Source organism: Pleurodeles waltl, chromosome 10 (genome assembly GCF_031143425.1).
Source record: "Pleurodeles waltl isolate 20211129_DDA chromosome 10, aPleWal1.hap1.20221129, whole genome shotgun sequence".
Lineage (NCBI taxonomy): Eukaryota > Metazoa > Chordata > Amphibia > Caudata > Salamandridae > Pleurodeles > Pleurodeles waltl.
The window spans coordinates 894,481,702-894,500,965 of record NC_090449.1 but is presented as its reverse complement, the minus strand read 5'-3'; the positions used below and the strand labels follow the sequence as shown (position 1 = coordinate 894,500,965).

General features: G+C 50.5%; 1 long non-coding RNA gene across 2 annotated transcripts in view; it reads left to right on the top strand.

Annotated features, from left to right (window-relative positions):
• LOC138260827 (uncharacterized) overlaps positions 1–19,264 on the top strand; it is a 59,920-nt gene that overhangs the window by 6,609 nt on the left and 34,047 nt on the right. For both annotated transcript variants that reach the window (XR_011199018.1, XR_011199017.1), the window contains exon 2: positions 16,403–16,482. This is a non-coding gene — a long non-coding RNA (uncharacterized lncRNA). The remainder of the gene's footprint in view (positions 1–16,402; positions 16,483–19,264) is intronic.

Below are 19,264 nucleotides of genomic sequence, written 5' to 3'. Positions count from 1 at the left end.
AGACCAAAATGGTTGATAGTCCAAAACATGCAGTATTGTGTGCGCCTCTTTGGTAAAGCAACGGCCTGATTTTGCTTTGCATCCATCTGTAACGGATTTCTGGTTTGTATGTAAGGTTAGCTTAGAAAATTCGGCAAATAGATGTTTCTTTAAGGGTATTTATTCTCCCACTTTCTGCCCAGCTAGGGCAATAATTAGATGTATCTCCCCTCCCCCACACATAGATTTTCATCTAATCTTCTCACACAGCAATGAAACAATAAATGTAACGCGCAGTCCATGCAGAAAATGCCTCACTTGCTGGTCACATTCTGTATCTGTAAAATCATACAGCTCATATACCCATAATAACCCAATATACATCTGCTGTACTGAGGCAAATAAATAGGACAGACAGACACAACAGACTATAAAAGTCTGATAGCCGCTACCCGTCATAACCAAGACATGCAAGTGTCTTCTCAAATGACCAAGTTCACAAAGCTTTTTATGAATCCACGCTCAATGCGGGTTAACAAAATGTTAAATTTGCAGGCATAGTCTACAATTTCTTATTCACACTGACGATTACTATGCCTGGAAGTTCCAATTCATACTGTAGAAATACTGCAAGTTTGGTGGAGTTTCCGCAGAAAAAAGTACAGGATTTAGAATGAGAATATTAGCAGTAGCGTTGTTTATATGAACAACCTCTTCAATATGGTTTTCCCTGTTAATTCATCTCAATTCAGTGCGTAATTTGAGGTGGTGCTTGCAGGTGGGACCCACCGCCACACATTTTTGGGGACCAGCCCTTTTGTTTCCACATCAGACTTTGACTCAGAGCAGGAGATAGCAAAAGAATAGAGGTATGCGAAATATGCATAATTTGCTTTTGTACAGTTACTCGAAATTACGGCAAAATTACACAAAGTTAAACACACATATGCAAAATGCATATAATTTTGCACAATCGTTTAGCCCAAAATGCATCCTTACATCAATTTTTGGAGTGACGATGCATTTAAACAAAACACCACAAACAACATGTGCATGTCAGCTTGCGTTTTTAGTAAAACTGCAGTAAATTGTGCCATTTGTAGCACATTTTTATTGTAATGGCACATAATTACGTAAAGTGGCATAATGGCATAATTTTGGGAATTGCGCGTAACAAAAAAACCCATAAAAAATTCTGTGAATTACACTGGAATAATTTGAACTTCGCCCAAGCCTAAAAAAGAAACATAGGCCCTCATTACAGCCCTGGTGGTTGGTGATAATGTGGCAGTAATAGACTGCTAAATTATGATCATGGCGGAAACAGCTTAGACAGACAGACACTTTAACACACCGACCGCCAGGGCGGAATCAACAGGCACCACAGTGGTAACCACCTACAGCCAGGCAGAAGCCAGTGTTCTGCCCACTGTATTAGGACGCAGGAAACCAGCACGTTTTCCGGGACGGTACCAACGACATCAAAAGCCTGGCGAAAAACAGATCTCAGAAGTCAAAGGACTCACCTATGGAGACTCAGGGAAGAACCACGACACAATGGAGCCTGACCTGCACATATTCCCAATGTTGATTTACGTCCTGCTCCACTACGAACACCAACAATGGCGAAGACAACCACGGTGAGTACAGCCGCCTAGCACACAGGGGAGGAAAAAGAGAGTGACACACACGCAACACGCAACATCCCCACCCCCAACACCATACACACAAGCAGAAGCAGTAACATAACATATTTACCCCGTACCCCCCAGGAATAATGCAAGGACAACTCCAGTAGACAAAAGTAAGAGTAATAAGATAAAATGGTAGCAATATGTGCACCCAAATGAAAAAGTATATACATATTTACAAATGAAGGGACACTGCCCAGTCCTCAATGTTCGTGGGCCACAGGGTAACATTACAAAGTCCAAGGCCCCACTTCACTCCTGCAACAACACGGAGAGAACACTGCAGGGGCATCAGGTCGAAAATAGGCAGGCACCTCAGTTGAACGGACAAAGGGGGGCACCTCAGCCGGCAGATGGTACAATGCACTGGTCCTGGAGGGAGCAACATGTCCTGGGGAGTGCAAGGCCACAGTTTCTCAAGTGGGTGACTTGCCCACTGGCTCTGGTGGGGGTAACATGCCCTGTGCTTTTTCGTGGGGAGTGCAAGGCCACAGTTTCTCAAGTGGGTAACTTGCCCACTGGCTCTGGAGGGGGCAGCATGCTCTGTGCTTTGTCCTGGGGAGTGCAAGGCCACATTCTCTCAAGTGGATGGCTTCTCCACTGGTTCTAGAGGGGGCAACATGCCCTGTGCTTTGTCCTGGGGAATGCAAGGCCACAGTCTCTCAAGTGGATGGCATCTCCACTGGTTCTGGAGGGGGCATCATTGTAGGAGGCTGGCCTGGCTTGTAGTGGGTACCTTGGTTACTTACACCTTATACTAGGGCCAGTTATCCCTTATTAGTGAAGTAGTAGTGTTCTAGTAGCTTAGGCTGATAGAGGTAGCTATAGCAGAGCAGCTTAGGCTGAACTAGGAGACATGCAAAGCTCATACAATACCACCTATAGTTACACAGTACTTATACACAAGTAAAGACAATACTCAGTGTTACCAAAAATAAAGGTAGTTTATTTGGGTGACACAGTACCAAAAATATCTTAGAGGCAATACTCCTTCTGGAGGCAAGTATTATACACAATATATGCACTAGGCACCAAAATTAGACAAGTAATTAGTCATAGGATAGTGCAAACAATAGGAAATGCTATAGAATGCAATGAGAGAAAATAGGTCTAGGGGCAACACAAACCATATACTAAGAAAGTGGAATGCAAACCACAAATCCCCCCTAGACAAGTATAGTGTATGCAGAATCGCTGGAAGAGTAAGAATACAGTAAAGGCAAGTATATTACCCCACCCCAGAGCCCAGAAAATCAGGAGTAAAGTACTGCAAGTTTCCTTAGGACACACTACACCTGGTGATATGGATTATTGCAGTAACCAACCAAGTCTGCAAACAACAACTGCTGGATTCCTGGACCTGAAGACCTGAAAAAGAAGGGGACCAAGTCCAGAAGTTGAAAGAAGCTCCAGGAAGGACAGGAGCCACTGCCAAGCCAGAAGAGGGTGCAAAAGAAGAGTCCCTGGTTAGTTGAAGACTGCAGGAATGCACCCTAGGAAGATGGCAGTGGGTTCTTGCATAATGCAAAAGATTTCCCACGACGTGAAGATGGACGCAGATGTGATTTTGTGTTGGAAGTCACCAACAAGCCTTGGTTACCACAAATCTGCATTTTGTGTCAAAATGGCGCTGGCTGGACCCAGGAGGGACCTGTGGGCCTCAACTCTGTGTGAGGAAGAAGAGGGGTCTCTCAGCACTTTAGAGAGCCCTCAGGATGCCAGACAGCACCCACGGGAGTCCCAGAACATGGGGACAAAGGAGGTGCAAAATGCAGTTGATGCAGCACAACAAAGGAAGGTCCCCCGCCGCCGGAGAACAACTCAGCGAGTTCAGCATCACAGGATGGAGTGCTGGGGACCTGGACCAGGCTGTGCATGAAGGAATTTAGCAAATAGTGCCAAGAGGCCTCAGGAGGTGAAGAAGATGCAGTACACAGGGGTACTGTTGCTCTTAGGGAAAGCAATGTCTTGCCTCCTCCAAATTGCGTCAGCAGGACCTCAGGACAGTGTAGATCGATGGGGTCCACCCTTGTGTCCTTAGGAGCACGCTTGTCGCTGTGAGAGGAGTCCAAGTGTACTGGTCGTCATCTTAGAAACTGCCTGCATGCGCAGGGGAGTGACTCCGTCACCCCATGGGAGATTTATTCTGTCCTTCTGGTGCAGGATGAAGACAGGGAGTCCCCAGAGTGTGCCCGCCGTGGATACTGTTGCAGTTGCTGGCTGGAGCTGAAGTTGCAGAAGAAAAGTATCCCTTGTGGATACTTTGTTGCAGTTACACCGGTTCCTGGAGCCGGCTGAGGTTGATCCGAGGTCAGAGGATGAAGTAGTAGTTGCAGAGGATTCCTGAAGGAAACTTGCAAGCAGAATCTGAAGAGAACCCACAGGAGAGACCATAAATAGCCCTGAGAGGGGGATTGGCTACCTTATCAGGTATGTTCTTATCAGGAGGGGTCTCTGACGTCACCTGCTGGCATTGGCCACTCAGAGCCCTCCAGAGTGCCTCCACACCTTGCAAAGCAAGATGGCTGAAGTTGGGACACACTGGAAGAGCTCTGGGCACCACCCTTAGGGTGGTGATGGACAGGTGAGTGGTCACTCCCCTTTCCTTTGTCCAGTTTCGGGCCAGAGCAGGGGAAAAGGGGTCCATGATCCGGTGTAGACTGGTGTATGCAAGGAGGGCACCATCTGTGCCCTTCAAAGCAATTCCAGAGGCTGGGGGAGGCTACCCCTCCCCAGCCTGTAACACCTATTTCCAAAGGGAGAGGGTGTAACACCCTGCTCTCAGAGGAAATGCTTTGTTCTGCCTTCCTGGGACTGAGCTGCTCAGACCCCATGAGGGCAGAACCCTGTCTGTGAGGTGGTAGCAGCTGTAGCTGCAGTGCAAGCCTCAGAGAACTGGTTTGGCAGTACTGGGGGTCCATGGTGGAGCCCCCAGGATGTATGGAATCGGCTCCCCAATACCAGATTTGGAATGGGGGGACAATTGCATGATCTTAGACATGTTACATGGCCATATTTGGCATTACCATTGTGAAGCTACATATAGGTATTGACCTGTATGTGTGCACACGTGTAATGGCGTCCCCGCACTCACAAAGTCCCGTGGAAATGGCCCTGAACTATGTGGGGGCACCTTTGCTGGTGCAAGGGTGCCCTCACACTTAGTAACGTTGCACCTAACCTTCAGCAAGTGAAGGTTAGACATACAGGTGACTTATAAGTTACTTAAGTGTAGTGGAAATGGCTGTGAAATAACATGTGCGTTATTTCACGCAGGCTGCAATGGCAGGCCTGTGCAAGGTTTTGTCTGAGCTCTCTATGGGTGGCAAAATAAATGCTGCAGCCCATATGGATCTCCTGGAACCCCAATGCCCTGGGTACCTAGGTACCATGTACTAGGGACTTATAAGGGGCGTCCAGTGTGCCAATTGAAATTAGTAAATGAAGTCACTAGCCTACAGTGACAACTTTAAAAGCAGAGATAGCATAAGCACTGAGGTTCTGATTAGCAGAGCCTCAGTGACACAGTCAAGCACTATACAGACACACACATTAGGCCATAAACTATGAGCACTGGGGTCCTGACCAGAAGGATCCAAGTGAGACAGGCAAAAACATACTGACATACAGGTAAAAATGGGGGTAACATGCCAAGGAAGATGGTACTTTCCTACAATCGTGCCCTGTGATCTTCATCTTGGGGAGGATGGGGTGAGTGGATGGCTTCTCCACTGGTTCTGGAGGGGGCAACATGCCCTGTGCTTGGTCCTGGGGAGTGCAAGGCCACAGGCTCTCCTGTGGATGGCATCTCCACTGGTTCTGGAGGGGGCATTGTGCCCTGTGATCTTCATCTTGGGGAGGATGGGGTGAGTGGATGGAATCTCCACTGGTTCTGGAGGGGGCAACATGCCCTGTGCTTTGTCCTGGGGAGTGCAAGGCCACATTCTCTCAAGTGGATGGCTTCTCCACTGGTTCTGGAGGGGGCAACATGCCCTGTGCTTTGTCCTGGGGAATGCAAGGCCACAGTATCGCAAGTGGATGGCTTCTCCACTGGTTCTGGAGGGGGCATTGTGCCCTGTGATCCTAATCCTGGGGAGGAGGGAGTGAGTGGATGGCTTCTCCACTGGTTCTGGAGTGGGCATTATGCCCTGTGATCTTCATCCTGGGGAGGATGGGGTGAGTGGATGGCACCTCCACTGGTTCTGGAAGGGGCAACATACCCTGTGCTTGGTCCTGGGGAGTGCAAGGCCACAGTCTCTCCGGTGGATGGCATCTCCACTGGTTCTGGAGGGGGCATTGTGCCCTGTGATCTTCATCCTGGGGAGGATGGGGTGAGTGGATGGCTTCTCCACTGGTTCCCGAGTGGGCATCGTGCCCTGTGATATTCATCCTGGGGAGGATGGGGTGAGTGGATGGCATCCCCACTGGTTCTGGAGGGGCATCGTGCCCTGGGAGTGCAAGGTCACAGTCAACAGCCCGTGGCCTTCCTTCCTGTAGTGGGGCTGGCTCCTTGCCCATCCTTGAAGCACTTTGGGCAGGCACCCTTTCTGTCTGGCTGGCTGGTGGCCAGGATCCTCCCACCTAGAGTTGCTGGGGACAGACTGTGCCTGTGGACTGGGTGGCTGAGGTGCTTGCCTGGGTTCTGACCACCCTGGACTGATGTGACGGATGGGGGGAGGAGGTGTAGGGAAGAGGTCCACGGTGGAGAGGAAAAGCTTCTTAGGGACATCGGGCGGGAAGAGGGAGAAGGTCTGGGAGATGAGGAAGAGGGAGTGGTTTTAGGAGGTATCAGTCTGCTGTGTTTGGGTGCAGGTGCGTGGGCTGGATGCTGTTGTGAGGTGGATGGCTGTTGGGTGTCTGAGTGCTTGCATTTGTGTACTTTGGGAGGAAGGGGCACAGACACAGTGGGAGAGGACACAGGGACGTGTGCATGGATGTTGTGGTGGTGACTGCTAGTGAGGTGTGTGTTCTGATAGGTGTGCTGGTGATGGTGGTAGTGGATGAGGATGTAGTGCATACAGGTGTGAGTGGAGACGCAATTGGGAGGGAGGTAGAGGACGAGGAGGAGGGGGCCACAGTGGAGGCAGTGGATGTTGGTAAGTCTGCATCTGGATGGTGTTTGTGTGAGTGCCTGTGGGATGAAGTGTGGTGCTTGTGTTTGCCTGTCCCACTGTTGTGTGTTGTCCTGTGTGCATGCTCTTCTGCCTATGTGCTTGGGATAGATTGGGGTTAAGGGCAATGGGACTGAGAAGAGGAAATTGGAGGGTGGAAACAGGGACAATGGCTGTCATCACAGAGGAGGCCAGAGCCTGGATTGATCTCTGTTGGGCCGCCAAGCCAGTGTGAATTCCCTCCAGAAATGCTTTGAACTGTTGCATTTGGGCTGCCAGCCCCTGGATGGCATTCACAATGGTTGACTGCCCAACAGAGATGGATCGCAGGAGGTCAATAGCCTCTTCACTCAGGGCAGCAGGGCTAACTGGGGCAGGGCCTGAGGTGCCTGGGGCGAAGGAGATGCCCACCCTCCTGGGTGAGCGGGCATGAGTAACTCGCTGCGGGGCTGCTGGGAGGGCGGTGCTGGTACAAGGGTGGCGGTTGTACCTGTAGCTGGGGTGGGCACAGCGGTGTCCCCCACAACCAGGGAGCTTCCATCGGAGGAGGTATCTGTGTCAGAACTGTCCCCTCCTGTCTCCCCTCGCCCTCTGTTCTACTGGTGCCCTCAGCCTCGGTGGACTCTGCCTCCTGGGTTCTGTGGGATGCAGCTCCCTCTGTCTCCGGTGCCTCTGCTCCTCCGCCAGATGATGCTAATGCACATAAGGACAGGATGACAAAACAAAAAGAGGGGGACACACAAAGGATACACTTGGTCAATGGAGGCACCTACACCACCGTCGGCGTACACAACACAATCACACACAGGGAACAGCCCTACACTCTAGGCAATGCACTCCCAGTTACAATGCTAGTCACCAGGCCATGGATAGGGACATACACCGCCAACTGCAGCATACCTGAGACCCACTCACCCCTGCCCAGTAGTGGATGCCTACTAGCTAGGTTGGAGGAATTTCACATCAGAACCCTACCCAACATGGGACCTACTCTGCAATGTCAGGCCTGGCCTTGGGGCACCCACAGACCCACATGCCCCACCCGGATACCATCCCACCAGGCGTAAGTAGCAATGAAGGGCACTGTACTCACCTCCTTGTTGCTGCTGTGATGCCCCCAAGCGCCCATCCAGCTCCAGATAGGCCACCGCCAGTATGCAGGCCATCGGGGGGGTCAGGGTTCGAGGGGCACTCCTTCCTCGTTGGGAGGCCATCCCCAGCTGGGCCTCCACGGTCTTCTGTGCCCAGCGTCTCAGATCCTCCCACCGTTTGTGACAGTGGGTGCTCTGCCTGCCGTAGACCAAGGTCTGCAAGTCCTTGGCGATGGCATGCCATATACCCTTCTTTTGATGGTCGCTGACCTGCAGAGGAAATAGACACAGGGAAAGGTATTAGTCAGACCGTCCTGCCTGTTACACTCATGGCCCACCATGCCCCTTACCATCCCCATTAGCACAGACATGCCCCAGCATACATGCTGCACACTGCCCAGGGCCCATCCACCAACACCCCCTTACACAAGGCCTTCACAGACAGCACTCCATGCATTCATGCCCCATGCATCTTACTCACAGTGTACTCACCTGTTGGTCTGAAGGCCCATACAGAAGTTGGTACTGGGGTAGGACCCCATACACCAGTCACTCCAACTCCACCAAGGTGAAGGCAGGGGCCCTTTCCCCAGTCACACGAGTCATGGTAGGTTCCAGACACAGGTCACAGCAGCATATGCAGTGTAGGTCCTCTCCTGTTGAAGGTCAGGTAGTAAATGAGTGAACAGATATAAAATGGCGGTGACGTCCGCGGCATTGCATACCCTCACCGCTGGCGTATCTCACCATTAGCCACTGTACTCCATAGGGCCCAATATTATCCAATGAGGAGGTGCACTGCGGTTCCCGACTGCCTTCTGCAACGTCGCACAACGTCAGCGTAATTACCTCATTTCCACCTGTCGCTCCATTCAGGACAGGCGGATGCCATTTCGGGGGGGGTGAGGGGCAGGCCATGGATCTTAACTGTGTCACAGTTCACAATTTCACATTCTGGACATATGCCACCAAAATATTGTAACAATCACAATATGCATTGTACTGTAGTGGTTACAATGTCCAGATAATGACCAGCTGCTCACTCTTTTGCCCCATAGATTGCAACCGCTGCAGATGAATAGGCGATGGAGACATCCCCCACATACAGATCCCTTGTGGACTTGGCAACAATGGAGGACACAAATCACAGAGCTGTGTGCCCTATTGGAGCCTGACCTGATATCTGCTGTCCGTCACCCCACTGGGATCCCCCACTTGTGCAAGTGCTATCATTGCTCTATTTTTTGGCAACAGGTTCTTTCCAAGTGACAGTGGGCTTGGCAGCAGGAATGTCACAGCCAATGTTCTCAATAGTGCTGACCAGAGTGTTGGGTGCCCTGATCAAACACATGTTCAGTACATTGTTTTCCCCCAGGTGGAGGATTTGTCAACAGTGAAGGCTGACTTGTATGCAATGGGACATATACCCAACATCATTGGTGCAATTGACGGGACACATATTGCATGGCGAAATGAACAGGTGTTCAGAAATTAAAAAACTTATCACTTGATGAATGTGCAGATGGTGTGTTTCGCGGACCAGTGACAGTGGGCTTGGCAGCAGAAATGTCACAGCCAATGTTCTCAATAGTGCTAACAAGAGTGTTGTCAGCCCTGATTAAACACATGCGCAGCTACATTGTTTTCTCCCAGGTGGAGGATTTGGCCACAGTGAAAGCGGATTTCTATGCAATGGGACATATCCCCAACATTATTGGTGCAATTGATGGTACACATATTGCATTTGTCCCCCCGCGGAGAAATGAACAGGTGTTCAGAAATCGAAAGAGTTTTCACTCAACGAAAGTGCAGATAGTGTGCCTGGCGGAACAGTACATCTCCCATGTCAATGCTAAGTATCCTGGGTCAGTTCAGGATGCTTTTATCCTGAGGAATAGCAGCATCCCAAATGTGATGGCCCAACTCCAGAGACACAGGGTGTGGCTAATAGGTGAGCCCTGGTTCCCACCCAGTGGATGTTGGTGAATGGGTATGGTGTGGGACATAAGGGTTAGTGGGTGGCTAACAGTTGTCCCTCGATATTTGCAGGTGACTCAGGTTACCCAAACCTATCATGGCTACTGACCCCTGTGAGGAATCCCAGGACAATGGCTGAGGAATGTACAATGAGGCACATGGGCGACAAGAAGGATTATTGAACCTACCTTCGGCCTCCTGAAAGCCAGGTTTCAGTGCCTCCATCTAACAGGTGGATCCCCGTCCTACTCACCCAAGAAGGTCCGCCAGATAATCGTGGCATGCTGTATGTTGCACAACCTTGCCTTGAGACACCATGTGCCTTTTTTTCAGGAGGAGGTGGCTGGAGATGGACATGTGGCAGCAGTAGACCCTGTGGACAGTGAAGATGAGGAGGCAGAGGATGAGGATGAGGACAACAGAAGTGCGGTCATTCGCCAATACTTCCAATGACACACAGGTAAGACAGTGTTATTTCACATTTCATTGACAATTTGATGTGTGACAATGTCACTGGCAGGCTGTGCGTTCCTACTTCTGCCCACTCACTGTACCCATTGGCATCTATTTTTGCAGATGTTGGTGCCCACTATTGCTCCTGGTGTGTTCACTGCAGCCAACTACAGGTCTTCACTATGTATACATTACTGTACAGTTGAATTGCAATGTTTAAGGCTTGTTAAACGAATACACACTTAAATCATTTGACATACTCCATACTTGTATTTTTTCAAAGTGTGTTTATTGCAGTGCTCTGATGAAAAGGGGGAAGTGCTGTGGGCTGGGGTGATGATGGAGGAAAGTCCAGCTTAGAGTCCAGTCTATTTGTAGCACAGGTGCATTGTCCAGGGGGGCATAGGAAGGGGAGCAATAGCAGTTCAAGGTGGACAGGGTGACAGAGTGGGACACAAGGGTGACAATCAGGAGAGTCTAATTTCCTGGGAGGGGTCTTGGCAATAGTCTCTGGCTTCTGCCTGGATCACAGGGAATGTTTGCGGGGTGGTTCTCCTTTTGCAGGGGGAGGGGTGCTGGTGGCTTGTTGGTCCTGTCCACTAGCGGCAGCGGAGGTGGAGGGCTGTTCAGTAGTCTGGCTAGTGGCAGGGGCCCACTGGTGTGCCACTGCCTCCCTCATAGTGTTGGCCATGTCTGCCAGCACACCACTGCAATGGAGACCAGGGTGGTGTTAATGGACTTCAAGTCCTCCCTGATCCCCAGCTATTGTCCTTCCTGCAGCCACATGCTCTCCTGCATCTTGTCCAGGATCTGGCCCAGCGTATCCTGGGAATTTTGGTATGCTCCCAGGATCACAGTGAGTGCCTCCTGGGGAGTGGGTTCCCCGGGCCTGTCCTCCCCCTGGCGCACAGCAGTCCTCCCAGCTTCCCTGTTGTCCTGTGTCTCTGTCCCCTGAACCGTGTGCCCACTGCCACTGACCCCAGGTCCCTGATTGTCCTGGGTTTGTGGGGTGCCCTGGGGTCCCTGTAGTGGCGGACACACTGATGATTGACGTGACCTGGGGACAGAGGTATGGGACCGCTGGGTGGGTGCTGTGGTGGTGTTTCCAGAGGGGGAGGCTCTGTGGTGGTGTGAGACTGTGCCTGGGTAACCAACTGTTTGGAGGTCCCTGATGGGCCAGGTTGGTCTTCCAGATCCAGGCGAGCAAAGCTGCTGCCTTCACTGTGGGCCTCTTCTGTGGGGGGACTGGTTGTTGCTGGCACCTCTTCTCTGGTGACATTGGCTGTGATACCTGTGGGGATGTAAATGCAGTGTTATTGTTTCTGTGTGTGACATATTGTGCATGGCTGGGTTGCCCTCTATGGTTGTTATTCCCCTGGCAGCTTTACCTTGTGTGAGTTGTTATTTGGTGTGCTAACTGATTCTCTCTAGTGTGCATGATGTAGTGATAGGTGTCCATGCAGGGCTGTGAGTGGTGTCCATGCATTGGTATGGCATGCAGGGCTTGGCATTGGGATGAGTGGGTTGTAATCATGGGGTGTGTGGGAAGTGGTGGAGTGATGGGAGTGAGGGTGAGGGTGGGGGTATGTGATAGCATGCAGGTAGGGGGGTGATAGATGTAGAGAGTTGACTTACCAGAGTCCAGTCCTCTTCCTACTCCTGCCAGGCCCTCAGGATGCATGATTGCCAAGACTTGCTCCTCCCATATTGTTAGTTGTTTGGAGGAGGTGGGGGTCCACCACCAGTCCTCTGTACTGCAAGCTGGTGTCTTGCTGCAATGGAACGCACCTTCCCTCGTAGGTCATTCCACCTCTTCCTGATGTCATCCCTTGTTCTGGGGTGCTGCCCATGGCGTTGACCTTCTCCATGATTCTCCGCCATAGCTCCATCTTTCTTGCAATAGATATCTGCTACACCTGTGATCCAAATAGCTGTGGCTCCACCCGGATGATTTCTTCCACCATGACCCTTAGCTCCCCCTCAGAGAATCTGGGGTGTCATTGTGGTGCCATTGGTGTAGTGTGAGTGGTGTGGGTGAGGATGTGTAGGGTGTTATGTTGGGGTGTGTGATGTAAGTTGCGTGGGTGGTGTATAGGTGATGGTGGTATGTGGCTCTGGTGGTGTGTGTGCTCTTGCTGTCTCTCTCTGGTGGCAACTATTGGTATTCGTAAAGGGTTGTGTGTAATGTGGGTGTGTGTTTTATAGTGGTGTGGGTGTGGTATGTGGATGGGTGTCAGGTGTGTGTAGTTTGAACTGTCCAATGTGGTGCTGTTTTGTTAGTGTGTGTGTATTTTGAACGCGCCAATGGTTTACCGCCACTGAATGTCTGCCGTGGTGATTCGTGGGTCATAATGTTGTGTGCATTGTTCTGTTGGCGTAACGGTGTGGGTTTTGATACCGTCAGTTTATCACTGACCTTTGGGCTGGCGGATTTGTGTGTGTGTCATAATATGGTTAGCAGATATCCGCTGCTGTTGCAGTATGTTGGCGGCAATCAGCATGGCGGTAAGTGGGATTTACCGCCAATGTCTCAGCACCTTGAGACCCTCTAGGGTGAGTAGCGCACTCTATAAAAAAAAAATGATTGATAATGAGGGCCATAATGGGAAAAGAAAGAGAAAGTCAGGAGAAAGCATAGATGAAAAATAAAATGCAAGAGTGAGATAACAAGGCTGGGAGTGTCTAGTGGTGAACTGAAAAGGCAAGCTGTGGGATCAAGACTATGCAGGCTTGGTAATTTCCATTACTCCCAGGTCCCTCCAGTCCTCGTCCCATTCATCACTTATTGGAGATAACTATTCCCACGACAGAAAAAAGAACAAGAGGAATGCTGGGATATCTCTCTCAACCACTCCCTCTGGTAGTACAAAAATTGTACTCACCCAGCATTGCGCCTGTTCTTTTTTTCTGTCTTCCGACAGGATGAGGACTTGGGGATGTTGTCCCTGCCGGGCTTGGATGACTGCTGTTTTGCGCATATCCCTGCAGTCCGCTGCCACTTTTTTTTCCTATGACTGTGTTTTCTATGGCTGTGGCCGCTGGGCAGGCCCTTGTGTGCCAGGGAGTTCTCTGCCAGGACTCCGTGGTGGGCTGGAAGGTTGCTGGTTACCGCTTGGGCCCTGCCCTTCACCCGAGATGCTGTGGGTTTTAGTCCCTTATTTTTTTTCTGACAGTGGCAGTCTGTTTGCAGGGTCTCCTGGACAGCTGGCCGTCTGGGAGCCTTGTAGTGTCTGCAGGCAACCGAACGCTGTGTTTGCTGATCATGCGCGGGTGGCATGCTTTCGGCTCAGCTGCTGGCGTGTTCCTGGGGTAAGTAGCGCTTGGCAGTTTCTTCTTGTTCTCTGGGCCGTGCTCCTGTTGGTGTCTGCTGTGGCCCCCCACTATGCTGCTGCGCTGGAATGATGCCTATTCTGTGGATGCCAGGGGGGGCTGATGTTATTGATTGCTCTTTTGTGCATGCCTTCTTTATGGCGGGACGACTCCGGTGAGGTCGCATTTATTTACAGTCTTTTCCAATTACTTTTATGTTCTGTTGGACTACCGCTTGTGCTTTGGGCTAGACGGTGGCAGTGGCTTCCCCGCAGCGGCACCCCCTTCCCCCACGGGGATCAGAAGTTGGTCCAAGTCTGGCTCGTCCTCCAGGTGCTTTTTTTCATGGTTGTAGGCTCTACACATACCACATCACATTACCTATTCCCTCCGCTCTCAGGATGCGGTGCTTCCGCGCGCCATTGGTAGTTTCTTCTCCCAATGCCTGTGGGCTTTGTTGTGGTGCCTCCCTGTTCTTTGTTTTGGTGGGGTTGCACTGCATGTTGCGCTGACCTTGTAAAGTCCCCCTTGGGTGTGTGGGGTCTGTTGCTGCGCCCCCTCCCCCTTTTTTTCGGACTGGCGGTTCTTGGTGGTAGTTTTGGCTGGCTCTTCCGGTTCCAAGCGCTGATTTGGTGCACACTTTTTTTTGTGGTGGCTGGTGTGCTTGTTGTAGTGCCCCTCCGTTTTTTTCTTTTTCCGGCCTTCCTTACATCCCACTGGGTTGGTGTGGCTCCTGGCTTGGCATTGGCACTCTTTGTGGCGAGGCTCCTGGCTTTTTTGTTAGTCTCCCCTCCTTTCCCTCGTGTTCCTTCAGGGTCTGTGTCTCCTTCGAGGTCCCTGTTCCCTGCTGTTGGAGTTTCAGGTTTTCGCTTCCTTGTCTTTCTGGGTTGCCTCAGGAGTCTTTCCTTTTTTGGGTACTTGCATGGTGGACCGTGGCTTCTGTTTTGGGAGTGTTGGTCTCCTTTCCCCTCTTGTCGGGCCTCCGCTGGCCGCTGCCTTTTTTCTTGGTATAGGTGGCGCTGCCTCTTTTTTGTCCTGTTGCCGGTGTTGGGGCCTTGGTTTGGCTGTGTGTCTTCTGTCCTGGTCTGTTCCAGTTGTGCTCCCTCCTGGTATGTGGTTGGGGTCCTGGTTGGCCTGTGTTTGCTTTTGTTTGCGGTTCCTTACTGGTTAGGCTGTTTGTTCTTTTTGGTGTTGAGCCTTGTTGTTCTGGTTCCTGCCTCTTGGGCCGTTCCCTGGGGATCTCCTCCAGTGTTGGCTGCTGTTTTGTCTCTCTCTGCTTCCATCTCTTTCTTGGGCCCGTCCTTTCTCATGGCCGGTTGTGCTCTGTGGGACACTTGTGCTCCTGCTTGGTGTTTGTTTTCTGGCTGGTTCTTTCGTGGCCAGTGTGGTGGGTCTGCTTCTGGGTCTTTTTGGAGTTACTGACCCTTTTCTTGGGTGTCTCTCCTCGATGTCTGCATTCTGGGCAGCTCTTCCTGCCTGCTTCAGTTCTTTCTCCTGTTCATGTTTGGGGCGAGGTTTGTCCTGAGGGGTTCCCTGGCCTGCCTGCGATCTCCTTTTTGCAGGGGGGGGATGTTGTGTTGCCTTCCTCCACAGGATATGCTCTTTACCTGTGCTTCAGGATTGGCTTGTGGGCCTTTTCACATGGTGTTCCTCCCTTATGTGGCCTACTGCAGCTTGGTTGTATGGGCATAGAGTTGAGTGCAAATTTGGACAGTGAAGAGCATGGGGACAGAGTGGAGTAGAGTCTAGTAGAGTGGCATACAGTGCAGTAGAGTTTTGTATAGTGGAGTTATATAGAATGGAAGAGAGCACACTGGAGTGGCGTAGAGTGGAGTAGTGTACAGTGGAGTGGCATAAAGTGGAATAGAATAGATTGGAGCAGCGTAGGATGGAGAGGCACACAGTGGAGTGGTGTAGGGTATAATAGCGTATAGTGTAGTAGCATACAGTATAGTGGTATAAAGTGTAATATTTTTAGAATAGTGTACAGTGGAGTCGCATATAGGGAAGTGATTTAGACTGGAGTAGTGATTTATGGGGTGGTGTAAGAGTGTAATAGCATACATTGGAGTGGCATACAGTGGAGTTGGGTAGAGTGGAATACCATACAGCAGAGGGTCAAAGAATGAAGATGCATATGGTGTAATAGTGTAGAATTGAGTGCCATACAGTGGAATAGCATTGAGTGGAGTACAATGGATTGGCAGAGTAGAATAGTTTAGAGTGGAATAGTGTGGAGTAGAATAGCGTAGAGTGGAGTGGTATACAGTGGAGTGGTGTAGACTGAATGGCATACACTGGAATAGAGTAGAGTGTAACAGTATACAGTGGTGTGGCAGCCAATGGAATAGCGTCGAATGGAGTGGGGTAGAGTGGAGTGGCATACACTGGAGTGACAGAGAGAAGTAGCACAGAGTGGAGTTGCATACAGTGGAATGGCATAGAGTGGAATAGCAAATATTGGAGTAATGTATAGCAGAGTGTCATGTAGTGAAGTGGTGTATATTGAAGAAGCATAGAGTGGAGTTACATACAGTTTAATAGTGTAGAGTGGACTGACAGAGTGGAGTTGTGTACAGTGTAATTGCGTAGAGTGGAGTGGCGTAGAGCGGAGTTTTGTACAGTGGAGTGGTGGAGTGTATGTGGCAGTGGGATAGCGATAGGGATGAAAGAGACACTCCAGTTTGCTGATTTTTATACAAGTGGCTTTATTGCAAGTGAATAGTTGCCTTCACACAGTCTCTCTCTTTCCTTTGGTGTTGCATATCTACTTTGGTTTCTTCTCTTCTAGGGTCTTCGGCGTAGAATGATATGACTCTCGGCGGTGGTGGCGTCAGGTGGACCGGGAAGGAAAACAGAATTGGACAGTAGGTAAGTTGTACATTTGGGGATTTCTGGGATGGTGTTAGTAAGGGAGGGGGTGTAGAGAGAGAGAGAGAGAGAGAGAGAGAGAGATGCCATGGGAATGGTGATAGTCGAGGTAGTGGTCCAGAACTGGGGTAAAAGAAAAGGACTGAAATGAAAGATAGGAGCCTATCTCCACCTTCACCCTGGTGAGTTCCAAACTTCCTTCTTTTGGTCACAGTTAAGTGCCTCCGTGGTTGTTAATAGTGCTCCCCCCCTTTTATTGGTGTTCACCCCCCCTTTTCAATCATCCCTTCCCAACCTCCCTCTGCTCCCTCTCTCCACCCTCCTCCCTTCCCACTAGAGCGTTCAACTTTTGTTTGAGGCAGGACCGTACCTGCTGCAGCCACGCCCCTCCAGGCACGTGGCGGAATTGTGGCTCCTCGGAGTCTCCTGCTCCGTCCTGGTTTGTGTCTTGGGTTCCCCAGTAGCTTGAATCGGTGTTCTCTTTCTCGTTTGCCGGCAGGGCGCTTTCTGCGGCGTCGTCCTCTGTGCTCGCGTTCCTCTTCCTCTCTCCGGCATCTGTCTCCTCCTCTGCAACAACAGCGCGCGCCTCGTGCCGTCCTTCTACTATTTTCATACTTTTAGAAACTCGGATATCCGGGTTTCTATCAGGTGCAAGTCCATAGTCCATGGAACCCCCGGGACCCTTCGTATACTGGCAATTCTCCGTATATGTAGCCGGGGCGTCCGGCGCCCGGCTACATCTCCCTTCCCAAGCACGGGACTGATGGAGTTCCGTTGTCCAAGGGTAACGGGATAGATGGTCAGCAGTGCACTGGTGAGTTCCAGGGATGTGACATATCTGAAAGGAGAATGGTTGGAGCTCCATGAACCACCGTAGTATGCGAGAGTTCGTATTCTTGTGGGCGGCTAACCAGGTGAGCGGAGCATGATCGGTGTATAAGATGAATGAATGGCCTAAGAGGTAGTACTGTAGATTCTCTATAGCCCACTTTATGGCTAGACATTCCCTTTCAGTTATTGGATAATGTTGTTCCCGGGGTAACAGCTTTCTACTTATGAATACTATAGGATGTTTATGCCCTTGGTCGTCTGCTTGTGACAGAACTGCACCTAACCCTACGTCCGAGGCGTCGGTTTGGAGGTGAAAGGGTTTCGTAAAGTCGGGACATTGTAAAACTGGTTGTCATGAGGCGAGATTTTAGGTGATGAAAGCTAGATAGTTGGTCAGGCGTCAAGGCAGATAGATTGGATGGTTGGTCCTTCCGTAGAAGGTCGGTAAGAGGGGCTGCCAAAGTGGAATAGTTGGGTATGAACCGTCTGTAATAGCCTATTAAACCCTAGAAGGAACGGAGCTCTTTTTGTTGTTGTTGGAATCGGGACCCGTTGGATGGTCTCTACTTTATTAGTCTGGGGTCGCAGTTGTCCCTTCCCTATGAAATATCCGAGATACGCGATGTGGTCATGGGCGAGGTGACATTTAGCTGGATTGGCTGGGAGGCCTGCCGCGCTTAGGACCTGGAAAACGCGGTGTAAATGCTGGAGGTGGTCTTCCCACGATTCGCTAAAGACCACTATGTCATCTAAATACGCGGCTGCGCAATATTGGAGGGGTCTCAAGAGATGGTCCATTAACCTTTGGAAAGTAGCAGGGGTGCCATGTAGGCCAAATGGTAGCACTGTGATTTGGTAGAGTCCTGAGCGGGTCGAGAAAGCTGTCTTTTCCCGATCTGCTGGAGCCAGTGGTATTTGCCAATATCCCTTGGTTAAATCAAGGGTTGACATAAATTCGGCCTTCCTTAATTTCTCGAGGAGATCGTCTACCCGTGGGATGGGATATGTATCAAATTGGGATATTGCATTTAGCCGGCGAAAGACAATGCAAAAACGGACCGAGCCTTCTGGTTTCGGGACTAACACGATTGGTGAGCACCAGGGGCTGACAGACGGTTCTATCACCTTCATTTGTAGCATGGTTTTTACTTCTTGTTCAATTAGATGTTTTCGGGCCTCCGGGATACGGTAAGGTCGTAGTTGCACGGTTTGACCCTCTGGGGTTTTAATATGATGTATCAATGTGGTCTTTCTGGGAATTTTTGAAAATAACCTGATTTGTTGAGCTAGAAGTTCGTTCAACTGTCGGTGTTGGGTTTCTTGTATGTGAGGACTGATTTGGGGTCAGAGGGATGACGTCTCTGGGGTTGTGGGACATAATTCAATGTCCAAGGGTTTGTCGGGGGTTACAAAGAACCCTGTAGCTATAGGTGGTACTGTAATAGTGGGTTCTTCCCATTTCTTTTCATAGGTTTATATGATACACCTGCACTCGTTTCGGGTTTTGTGACAATTCTATGAGATACGTAACAGGGGAGACTGGTCTCACGACTTTATATGGACCCTGCCATTTGGCTAATAATTTATTGTCTGACCTGGGAAGCAACAGGAGTACTTTATCATTGGGTTGGAATTGTCTTGTTTTTGCTCCCTGATCATAATAACTCTTTTGCTTTTCCTGGGCCCTTTCCATGTGGTTGCGGACATCCTCCCAAACCGTCTGTAGTTGGCATTTAAGCTCCTGGACGTATTCTAACAAGGGTTTTTCTCCGCCTTCCTCTTCTTCCCATGTCTCGGCCGCCATATCAAGTAAACTACGGGGCTGTCGTCCGAAGACCAACTCGAAAGGACTATGGCCCGTAGAGGCCTGTTCATGTGACCTTATTGCGTAGAGGACCAGAGGGAGTCTCCTTACCCAGTCCCTCCCCGATTCAGAGACGGTTTTTCGTAA